Genomic DNA, 13,054 nt, shown 5'->3' with positions numbered 1-13,054 from the left:
TGTTTCTTTCTTATTCAGTGGTAATGCATGCAAATCCCTGATGATGGCCCTGGAAAATGGCTGGTTTTTTTTAAAATTTAATTACTTTATCTTTTGTACAGAAACCTGGGTTTTTTCCCCTCCTCTTGTATACAGAATATTCAGTTCACTGATGTTGCTTATGCGCTAGAAAGTGAAATGTGCTCTTATCTCCTTCACAAAAGTGGCTTTTTCTGGAATTATTCCAAGGGTAAGAAAGAGCAGTAAGGTCAATTTTAATTACAAATCCTATTCCATCAGTTTATTTTTGTTGGGGGGAGGTAAATCAATGTTACTTTGCACCAAATGCTCTCAGGGCTTCCTGATAGGTAAAGTTGTATCTATAAAATTTGAATTTCCACCCTTGTTAATCCCAGGTACCTGAACACACTGTGCAGGTATTTGCCTCTCTTTTATCCAAGGTATTTGAGTGTCAAGACTACTTTTAAGGTCTGAATCAAACCAGGTCAATCATTTTTATCCAAGGATAAGACAATTGCTCTTATTTCAGGACTGGGAAAACAGAGAAATTTGCTTTGTTTAGTTCAAGATCTATCTCAGTCAGATGCAAGCTCAGAACTGACCTGCCATCATTTTTTTCTTTTTTTCTTTAAGCCATTAAATCAGTTCTCCTCTCTTGATGCCAACAGACCTTTATTCAGATCTTTGAGCTTCTTTGTTTGACCTCCCTGTTTCTAAGTAGAGGTTCCTGTTTGAGATCTGAAAGGAGGAACCAAACCAACTGATCTGGACGAAGGGATCTGAGAGCTTGGAGTTGGGTTTAAGTTATGATAAAATTTTAAAAGCTCCTAAACTAAGTGTTAATTGAGCCACTCCCTTTTGAATAAGCTTAAATAGTTGCTTTCTCACCTACTTGCCACTTATTTAGTGGATTTAATTATCACCTCGACAGAAGGCAGAGACACTATTACACCCAGCCAGGGGGGACCAGAGGGGAAAGTAGTCACTTTAATGAGATGGAAGAGAAGTAGGTTAATGAAAAATATATGTATAATTTACTAGAGTGCTTCTATGTGTGTGTGTGTATATGTATGGTTGATCAGTGGACTAAAGGTGACATTGATTGTTGAAGCTTAGAACATCAAACTTCAGTTATCTGAGTGATGCTTTGCTTCCTTCTCATATTTTTTCATGGTGTACCTATTCTCTGTTCTCATGGTGATTTGAATCGTTAGCTTTCCTCAGCTTAGTTAGTACTTTTGGTACTCAACTGTCTTAATGAAAAAACTATTGTACATGGATTTAAATTTATTGGGGTTTTCTGTAATAAATTGCCACTGTAGCTATTTGCTTCTATTAAAATAGTTGATTTATATGAGCACTTTAATTTGGGGGGGTTTAAACTATGGGGTATCTCTATAATATGCATTTATACTTGCCTTTCATCAAGAAGTAGCTGTTTAGGTTAAAAGGGAAAAGAATTCTCATTTTCTTGGAATCCTTGATAGTGTTTTTTTTTCCCATGACACAACTTGCTACTCTCAGAATGCATGTGGGGAAAAGCAATGGAATGACAATGGAAAGAAGAGATAATAGTTTTAGCAAAAAGTTAGGCTGTTGTTACGCTGGGAATGAACAATCTTCTCAGAAAAAAGTACTCCACCGAACCCAGAAAATCAATTTAAGCTGTCCTTAACACTCTTTTCTTGTGTGTTTGTGTTGTTTTGTCTTCGCCTGCTGTTTCATTATTCATGTTACACACTATTTTCCCCAGCTGTAAACTGGACACTGTATTAAATAACATAGCAATACCTAACATTGCAAAGAAAATGAGAGAAGAATATAATGGAGGGGCCTGAATTTGATAGTCCGTGCAAAAAATTGCTGGTCTGTGAGAGCCCCAGAACATCTTCTCATTTCTCTTCCCCAGGCCTGATCATAGCACAGCCTTCAAAAATATGCAAGATATAAAACTGAGGAGAAAACACCCAGAAGGCAGGATGGCAGTATATCACAAGAGAAGGGGAGAAAAGCTCAATGTATTAATGCCCTACCTCACAAATCAAAACAAACAAACCAAAACAAAAGCAGCCTTCTTTTCTCTAAAGCACCAGATGTTATTGTACCTTTCCTGCTGTGATCTTAAAGCCTTTAGGTCTGACTTGCCCGTCTAATTTGCTTATTCTTCGCATAATTTCTTCTTCCGTAATGTCTTTTTCAGCACAAGTCAGTTCTGCTTCTGAGTGACACCACTCTAAATGGGATTACGTTGTCATCTGCATTGTTCTGTTCCACTTCAGCAGTTCTTATGACTAAAAGAAATTCCTATTCCAAACCGATGGTTAACTTTAATTCCCTAACATTTATTTTCTTGAGACTGAATATCTTTGTGCTGCTGTACTGTATTGATTCATTCCCAGCAGTACTAAATCCAACTAGCTCCTGATTTCTGGTCTTCTGATTTCCTGCTTAAATTCTTTATAGTTATTCCCTGCAGGTCAAAAGAATAATTTCTCCTTCCACTTCAAAGGTTAACCAATATATAAGCTAAGGGAACTAAAATGTTAGATTACTAGTAATTTCTAAATGTGATTTCCCATAAATCAATATCCTTTTAACTAGGTGAAAAAAAGATTATAAACCATGGTTGGTTTGACTTTTTTTTTTTTCAGTATCTCTTTAGTGAACTGCAGTAGTTTACTCAGTCATCCCTCCTTGTTTGCTACCACTGACGAAATCCACATATAAGTTGTACACATTAAATCCTTACAGGTTTAAAAACTGCTGATTTTTCTTTATCAAAATCAGAAGACTCCACACTGCAGCGAACAACCATCCAAAATGTTCTCACATTTCCATAATTTCCTCTAGTTTACAGCAGCAGTGAAAGGACAGCTGTTAATAAATAACCAATTTGCTTGAGGTTTAGGAAGAGCTGGTGTGGCCAGTGGGTCCTTACATGGGAGCCATTCTCTGTCCTGAACAATCCTCACTGCCAGGGAAGAACCAGAACTGCAGCCAGGTTTAAGGATGCAGCAGTATGGTGGATTTGCACACTGAACTAATGATATTTTTGTTTGCTTTTCTGTTCCTTTCTTAGTAATTGCTAATGTTCCCATCTCTGTTTTTGCACTCTTGGGTATTGGATTTACATTTTCACAGCGCTATCTACCCTGACCTTAACATCCTGCTCCTACATATTAGTGGTTGGCTTATCACTGTGTAGCTAAAATTATTTTTTCCCCTGTGCATCATTTTACAACTATCCTTCCTGAATTTCATCTGCCATTATCTCACTCTCTTCCTTGGCTGAAAGGTTTTGCTGCACTTCTTCACAGTCAGTTCCTATCTTTACCACCATGAATAACAGTAGCATCCTGAAAGTTTGTCATCACACTCTCTGCTCCTTTTCCCAGATAACTTGAAAACATGCTGAGCACCAGGGTCTCTCATAAATCCTGTAAGACTCTGCTGAGTATCTCTCTTCTGGGAGAGAAATGGCTTTTACACTAACCTTCAGTGTCTTCCTTTTTAATCAGCTATTTTATTCGTGTGAAGTCCTTCCTTCTCACAACTGCTCAGCCTCTATGAAAACACTTGAAAAACATTCTTGCAGAAGGCTTTTTGGAAATCCATGTATGTTGTATTAACCTCACCTCTCACATAGGTTATTATCTCTTATTATTGACTACAAATGTAGTCAATGGATTTTTGATACATGCCTTGCCTTTTTATGAGTTGTGTTGATTCCTCTGTAATAGATCCTGCTTATTGTGGCTTTGATAATTCTGGGTGGGTTTTTTTTTATAGTTTCCAATAATTTCCCTGGAGCAGATTTCAAAATAATTTGTTAGTAATTTTCCATAGAGAAATTTCCATAGGAGAAATTTTCCATAAACTTATTTTTAAAAGTCTTTCTAGTCACCTTCCAGCCCTCTGCTAACAAGGTGGCTTTGCATGACATGATATCATGCATCAATAACTCTGTTATTTCATTTTTAATCCCTAAGTGCAGACCACCTCAATTTGGTGTCTTGATTGTTGTTCATGCTGCCATAAGCTTTAGATCTGACATGTTGATTCGATGCAGATCCTCTGACATTCCCTGGGGAAGATATGAAATTATAACTTTTCGTTTGGACTCAATTCAAACTGAATGGAATGAATCAAGAAATAAATTTCTATTTTATTACAAAAAAAAAGGCTAGTAAAACAGATGTATTGTTTCCTATTCGAGCAAGTTTTGTCTCCCAACTCCCCCAGAGAGGTAAACAAACTTCTGAAACCAAGACGTGCATAGGACAATTTAAAGCAAATTGTATCAAAAATGATAGAAAACACTTCCTTCTTAAGAGAAATTATAGATTCCAATAAGCTTTCTCTAGTACTTCCATGGAGGAAAAAGTCAAGTGCTCCGAAGGATTGATGCATTCTATTTAGAAAGCCTTGTGATTGGTAGCAAATTGTAATTCCCAGACTTTAAATTTTGCACTGCTTTCCTTTTTTTATAAAGCATATGCAACATGTAACTAAATCCAAGATGACACCCTTGGTTGCAAATGCATCTTGCAAAATCAGAGCGTGTTGCTGGAGGAAATTAAGTAAACAGTCATTCCAACCGTACAGCAAAGTAATGGAAAATGTTCTTCCTGCTAATTTACACATGCAAATGAGATCAGGTTCTTGTATCAATAAATCAATACAGCCTAATGAATTCCATGGGTGGAATTCAAATACGACCAACTGCAAGAGGAGTTAGTTTGGAAGAAAACAGCCTGTACCTTACTTTTGGTGGTGGCTTGAAATCATGTCCTGAAACACAGTGTGGTCATTCAGGGGACAGGGGTGGTATCACCAAACTCTTTCAGCTTTAGAGTAAACCCTTTATTTCTAGTAATCCTCACCATTCTTATCTTCCCCTGTTCCTTTCTGACCTGAGCCACCACATGAGTTTTCCCAGGCCATAGCTGTCCCAGTCAGCACCGCTGGCATTTTCTCCAGATGTCTGTATGTTATAATTCACTTTGCTGCTTCACCCTTCCTTTCCTTCAGTACATTCCTGCCACTGGATGGCTGCAGGCAACATGGAGTTGTTGTCACTCATATCCTTTCCTTTTTTCTGTCTTCAGTGAACTCAGGTTTACAAACCTGATTCGTTGTTCCCTTCAAAAATCATTCTAATGACAAAGACTTAGTGGAGGTATAATTTTCCAGACTATATATAATTTATAAGAGAAATATCCACACAACTAATTTTAATTGTCCTAGTTAACACTCACCATCCTGCCATCACTCTAAATGATGTACAAGAAAATATATAAAACATCTTAATATTAAGCATCCATGCCCATATTTAAGTTTGTGCTTCAAAAAGTGCTGTACTGATCATTCCAAACATAAAGTGATGTACTCCTTGTTTTGTGAGAAAGTCATATTGACATTTTATGTGGTTTATATAATAGACTGCACTTAAAACAAATTGAACAAGATTTGTTCCTTTAGTGGGTAATAGAGCTTTCTTTGTCTGGCTGCTTTTAGTGACACAGAAAGTAAGCTCAGGTCATGTCAGCTGGTATCCTCCCCCAATAATGCAGAACATATTGATCTACTTATATGAAAAATATTATCTACAAAGAGATGTTTTAAATTACAGATGCCTTCAGTTAAATTAGTATTGATTTTTTTTTTGTTATAATTTTTCCCCTGAGAATTGAAATTTACCTGAATTATATTACCCAAAATATTTTACAAGTATGTGATTGTGTAGAGATGATGCCCCAAAAAAATCTGGACCTTGTTTACGTTGCCATTCTGTAAAAGATTTTTTTTTTTTTTACAGTATTTAGGTATTAATTTTCCATTTCACTTCTAAAATACTGGCCAAAACTAAAAATGCTGTAATGTTTGTTAGAAGACTGACATCAAGTTCTTAGTTTTTCTCTTACCAGTGAATTAGCCTAGCTCTGTAAGTGCTATCTAATACATCTTACTCTGTATTCATTGAAACCTGGGATGATTCAACCCACTTCTACATGCAAAATAGATTAAAAATTTCAGTCTAAACTTTCCATCTTGTACTACAGCCAAGTTACAATGTAACTCCTCGAATTCCATGAGGGTCTCCATGGGCATTACCTGCCCAGAGTGCCAAATGCCACTGTTTCACTCACTTATATTGATATGTCTGCAATTTAGATTTCTGCATATTCTGGTCACCTCTACCAACAGACGTTTTTAGATCAATATGTTTGTGATATTCCACTCTCTGTGTGCAGTGCACATCATTCCCATAATGACTTGGATTGCCGTGTCTGCTTTATTTTTGCTTTTCAAGTCGCTTCATTGAACTTGTATGCAAGTGAATTTGAACCACACATGGCCCCAAGGTAAGTACATAAATGTATCATCCCCTGAAATGGTGGTGTATGGATTGTCTCTAAACAGTAATTTGCTTGGGATTTTGAGATCTTTTTTTTTTTCTTTTTTTAAATTCAGTACTTTATGCTATTTATCTGCCTTGGTTTGGTTTTTAAACATGAAAATACCACTCACCCTTGAAATCACCCTCACAGCTGTTGAAAAGTGCAAACTTCATCAGCATCATACTAAAATTGATTTTACAGGCTGATACTTGTGAAGACTTTTTTTTAATTGCTTACAAAGAAAGCATTGTCTCCCAGGCTGAAAGATGAGGGAAGACAACAGCCCACAAATAAGAACACCAAAAAAAATCACAATGACTTCTGTAAAATCTCAAAAGAAAACTTACTAGCAACTGACCCCATGAAAAATGTCATGATGGGCAAATCTGACCCTTAAATCACGGCAGTGAAAGAAGTAAACTGGCTCATATTTGTTCAAAGAAATTCGTGTTGCATGTGAGATTTTTACGGTCCATGTAGTCCTTTCTCGTCCTCTAAATATTTTGGACACTTAAAGAAAGGATGCATCAGTGCTCATCTTTCCTTCAAATCAGATTTATTGAGTCTTTAAGTCATGCAATAGCCCAGGATCATCATCTATATGATTCAAATATCACAGTGCATTTTCTTTATTGGTGATATCCTCGACAATATTTGCCAAGAAGTTGGTGAGCTATTTTCAGCTGCTCATTCTATGGTTTAGAAGTTGGAAGGATGGGTTGGAACAAAGACACTCTTGACCAGTAAAATCTCTGCTCAGGATTATAATTTCTGAAAGATGAGGCAGACAGGTGTCCATCCATTGCTGCAATCTCTGGAAAAATCCAGTGAGATGCCCTTTGAAATCTGCAGCTGTAGATTATGAGACACCCCCACTAAATTCTACTTAATTACATTTAAACAAGCATTTCAAGAGGGAGATGAGAAAGGAGACAGATAGCTGAGGTGAAAAGGGAAATAGCCTCAACTGTTATAAATCACCTGAATGCCATTGCCTCCCCTGCTGCTTGTCAGAATTTGGTTTACAAGAAGAGGAGTGAAAGACAGCACAAGAGGCATTCTGAAATGTCTATGAAGCATCCTGGGGAAAGTCATGTGTCTTCACAAGCTTCAAGGTTTCTGTGAGATTCGAGGCTATTTTCTGAAGTCATTTCAACTGCAGGTTAATGTCAAGAGGCAGATTCTGGGAGGGCCGATGGAACTGAAGGTTGCACTGTGTGTGTCTTTACAGTCTTGAGCAAGGCTTAGGTTGTTTTCTTGCTCTATTCCCAGCTGGCTCTATGTGCATTCTCAGTTGAGTAGCCTGCTTGATTATAGACTTTATGATTAAATGGCTGAGCCTTACTGCAAAGGTGATTTTGTATTTTTGGGGCTGTTTGAAGGCAGCACTAGCAAACAGTGTGTCCCCCGCAGCGGCACTGAAGGCTGGAGCATTATTTGAAATGCCTGAGGATAGATCCTGCAGTGCAGTTCCATCACAGAGTGGAAAAGCCCTGGAAACCCCCATGCACTCCATTAAAGCAGCACAGGGACAGCTCTCACTTATTCTTAACTTTTCCAAGGGGAAGAATATAGAAAACACAGCCAAATATTAGTGTAGTAATGCACAATGTTTTATCAGGATAAAAGTCTAGACTCTTGGGAGTTTTTCCACAGGAGGAAGTGTTGAAAACACCAATTTATTAAATGGCTGGGTTTTGGGGACATACACAAGCCTTGCTTCAGCACTCTTCTGTGCCTGAAGAAAGGTAATCCTACTTTCTTTTTCACCTTTTATCATCACCAGCCTAAAAGGTACTCTTAGTCTGGAGTGCTGAGAAATGAATTATAACATTTTCATTTTTTTTCTCCTCATGCATCTCCACTCCAAACGCCCACTAGTGGATTGAAAATCTGATGTCCCATTTCCTCCTTAAGGACTTGTGTGTCCTCCTGGGTAAATAAAGACAAAGATATTGAGTGAGGTTGTTGATACCTCTGTAAACTTAGGTGTGTAACAAAGCAGTGCATCCATTCCGGATGAAGCAATCGGAGGATGGAATCACAGCTGGGAGGAACGTACTGTGGAAAAAGAGAGGTTAGAAATTTATATATTACTGGTAGTGAGAAGGCAAGTGGCTGAAATCCAGTGAGATTTCCTTATGAATAACTAAGTATTAAGGAAGTGCTCCAGATGAAGAGTGAAAAGCAATAGAAATTACAGTAGGACAGAAGGGCCACCTGGGATTCTTTTAACAGTGACTGAAAGGAATTGAGGCACAGTTAGTGTTACAGGGGACTCTTGTCTGTAGGTTTTCGTAATTACTATTCATTGCTACTCAAAGGAGCTTTAGGAGAGCACAAAAAAAGTCATAATTGACTTGATTTACCTAATTTTTCAAAGCACTTATTTAAATCTTTTCACCAGTCTAGTCCACATCTTAAATTGGGGTTGGCCTTGTACTTCAGCTCTCTCCTTAGCATACTCCTTACATAGTATGTAAGCACTGCTTACATACTATTTTTAACAAAACTGTACTACTGTGTTCTAGCAAAGCACACAGATTAACTCTGCAGATGCTGCTGATTGAGGTTTGTATTCTTTGGGTGTTATTTCAGTTCCTGCTCCCAGTTAGAAGTGAAAAAAAAAATCACTTTTTAATGTGTACCTAAGAGGAAGTTGTTCATTTGAGCATGTATCTATTCTATTTTCTTCTTTCTGAAGAAGAAGAAAGATGATCATAATCACCATCCTGTTATTCTTCTGGAAGTCAGTGCTCATTATGTTAGGTCACACCAGGCTAAGGATATGGGGCATTTGGTTCATCTGGATATTGTGTGTTTTGTTGTGCTCCTTTTTTTTCCCTAAACCTATTATTTTTAAACAAGTGGATGAATGGGGAAAAAAACCTTTCTGGAAAGAACCATAAGAATATTAATACAATTCCAATATAAAAACCTATATATTTTAAATACACCAAAAAACCCTTGGAAGGTATTTTCAAGTAGGTATTATAAAAGACATAGAGGTGACATTTGGAGAAAACACATGGAAGGAACTTAAATCCAACTGTGAGTGAATTTTGGATACTGATAGCATCTACCCTTTCACTGTATCAATAAATATGGAATATAATTTAGTTTTTTTGCATTTCAGTTATTTCTTATTTTCACTACAGACTGCTACCTTGTTTCATATTTGTTAAAATAAAGATGACATTAAGAATTGTAGCTATTGTTGGTCAGCTGCCTGGCTGGCCAAAACTTTAATTTAATTTCAGATCCCTCTTCCGTAAAGTGTTGAATTTCTCTTTTGATCCAACCATATACAAACATAGTTTTCTTTATTAAAACTATGTTTCATATAATGTGAGAGTAAACAAAATCTATCACCTTCCTTGTACAGCCCAGATTCTCCTGCAAATAAAACAATTATTGTAGATATTGATTATCATTTTCAGTTTCAAAAGAAAAAAGAAGTAAGCCAGTGATGCTTTGCTATTACTGCTGACAGAATAAAAACATCTGGGTTAGGTACAATTTCCATGATGTAACCAAATATATTGGAGTGAGAGAGACCAGCCAAGAAAAAAAGAGTTACCCTGAGGGAGAATAACACTGGGTTGAAATCTAGATGAAAGGGAAAAAACCTGAAAACCTTAAGGTTAGCCATTTTATTTCTATCTATAAAATATAGCCCCAAAATGTTTATTTTTACCACAGTGCAAGAGATTTTTATCTTTCCTCAACCTGCAGTAAAATGCAGAGGTTAAAACAAAAATACAAGTAGTGTTTTTGTCCTTGAGAACTTTCCTGAGCACAGATAATAGTTGCTGGTTTCCATGGGACATAAACTTTACACTGCATGTTACTTTTCCTTCTTTCTCTGGGCACTGGACTTTTTAAGTCTATATACACTGAATTCTGGTTTTGACCCTACATTTTAATGTTTTATACTGAGAACAGGGAGAACAAAGAGAACGTAAAAGAAGCAGACATAGAAAATTAATTTAATAGCAGAAAGACATATTCCATTGAGAAAGCTGTGTTAAGATGACATGATTTGCATAATGAAGTGCTGAAAAGTCATGAACTATGAAATTCAACATCTCAGACAATTCTTATTCTTTTTTCATGTATCTGTTACTGTTAAGTTTTTCATTATAAAATCTGACATGTTAAAAATGCACGAGTTTTAATGACAATTTTTGCTGCATGTACATGTATGGACTTTGTAGATCAAACTACTGGCAGAGCAGCAAAGCAAAAGAGAAAAATAGGGTGTGATTACAAAGCACCTTTTCTCTTTATTTTAAATACATATTTAAATACTTTAACCACAGATTTATTCAGGTAACTGAATGTATAAAATAGAGCACTTTGGAAGTAGTACCATTGACAATTTTATGTATTTAATGCCCTGCTCATCTATTTGTTCTGCTCTTACCATCATTGCTTCTTTTCTGAAGTCTCCCTATGACTTTTGGATGTAGTGGTGGCTGTTTCTGTCTCCATTTGGAGCTGCTCCAGCTTTATTGTCACTGTCTGTGACTGACACCCTCTTTCAAACCTGCCTTCAAACTGCCTGGACCTTCTCATTTGCTGATGCCCCAGTGCTGTATTCATGGCTACTGTCACAAAGCCTAAAAACCAGGGAAGAACAGCTCTCAAAGTTTTCTTGAGGTTTCTAGTTGGAAAAAAAAATACTTTTTTGGCCTTTTTCATGCAGGAAGGGTGAGTGCATAACCAGGCATGGTTGTTCACTGTGGGCTTTGGTTTCAGACATCTGATCCCTCAGCATTTTTGCAGCATTGCAGCGAGCTTGGCCTACGAAGTAGCTTTGTTATTCTGAAGGAGAGTTGAGCCCTTAGCTGTTCTCACTTGTTTTTCCTCAGATGTTCTGTAGGAGTTTAAAAGATCTTATTCTATGTCTGGTTTTGTTCTTATGTGAGCCATGTGTTTCTGAGCCTAAGAGCATTTGCCTGACAGTCCTTCATAAAACAGTCCTGAATTCACAGAGAAGCGATTCACCATGAACAGGGCTGTTCTTTTTTCCTGTGGTCCTGGTAATTTAATTTTTTATTGTCATGTGAAGCAGCTTATATAAAAAAAAAAAGAAGGCTGAAAGCAAAGTTATTTTATAGAAGCATAGACCAGTAGTGGAAGCATTTTTCTGGAACAGAGATACTATGGCTAAAATGATTTAGACTAATGACTAGTGATTCATTATTTCTGGGAAATCATCTGAGCCATCTCATAAATCTCGACTCTACTGTGAGAGTGGCACAGCAACTCCTTTTCCTGGGGGAAACTTTTGGCAATCCAACAAGGATGCTTGCAGTGTAACCATCACTGCTCTTAAATTGGGATGACAACAAAGGTGGGGGTTTATGCTGTCATGTTTTTTTCACTATTATCTGATTTGTGCCATCTCTCAAAGAGTCCTAGAACAGGGTCCATCAGCAGGCTTTGTGTTAATGTAATGGTGCACAAATCGTTCACTACCACGGTATTCCACGGTCTGAGAAAACTCGTCAAGGATTTTCAATGCCAGGTAACAGAGCAGATCTCCACTCAATCAGTGACTGGTGAGGAAAGTGTTGCTTCAACTCTGATTAGTTTAGTCTTAGCTAAATTGACCACAGGCTTCCAGTGACTGATGCTTCCTGATGCTGGCATTCATACCTTTGTTGGTTTGCAGTAAAGACAGCCCTATCAGAATCAGACTGAGAGAGGGGCTCACCGGCTAAAAGCTTGTCCTTTTTCCCAATTACATCAGCTGATCTAGGAAAGTGTATTACTTTCTCCTACAAATCTTGTTTTATTTGAAAAAAACCCTGTTAAAAACAGTAATAGTAAAGCACAGAGGGGATTTTGTAGGACTTTTAATCATTGCAACTAGAATTTTTTCTGAGATATCCTGCTGATTTTTTTTCAGCTACTGAACAATATATTTTGACAATAAAAATTTTGTGCACAGGAATACATATTTATCTGCAAATTTAACAGGATGTGAATATATGCCTCTTGCTGCAGGCCAAAGTAAATTTGTAAGTTATTACATGAGATTTTCTGTGTGTGTGTAAAATGTTTGGTATTAACTACTAGGCAATTTTCTTTCTTTTCTTGGCTGTAAAATCTTATAACAGGAAAAAAATGCAACATTAATAATACTACAACAAAGGGAATCGTATTTATGACTGGGGGAGAATACTGGCTAACTCCCTGGAAGGTAACATTTTACAGTTTATGTTGACAAGTAAATCTTTATTTATGACTTGGATCACAGAACACCAAGACAGTCGTCAATAAGGGATCCTATAATGGTGTGAAAGAAAAATTCTTCATAAACAACATTTTGCAAACTTAGTTTAACTGGATGATGCCTTGTTAATTTTTGTAATGGATGGTGACATTGGCATGAATAAGATTTATTACGTTAGTCAAATGGAAGTGCATGTGCTGAATGCACAAGTTTAACCATCAGTACCTGCACAATAAACCTAATTAAATGGTGTGTCATCAAAGATGATTTAAATGAAAAGATAATGAAGCAAATCACAGGAAAGGTGTTCAACAAAATTTATTCTGAAAGAATCGGAAAGGTTATTATAATGAGAGAAGTAGTCCTCCATGTTAATCATCTTTTTCAAACTATCTCATTAAAATTGCAA

This window comes from Chiroxiphia lanceolata, chromosome 4, assembly GCF_009829145.1.
Source record: "Chiroxiphia lanceolata isolate bChiLan1 chromosome 4, bChiLan1.pri, whole genome shotgun sequence".
NCBI lineage: Eukaryota > Metazoa > Chordata > Aves > Passeriformes > Pipridae > Chiroxiphia > Chiroxiphia lanceolata.
This window is presented reverse-complemented; position numbering follows the sequence as displayed.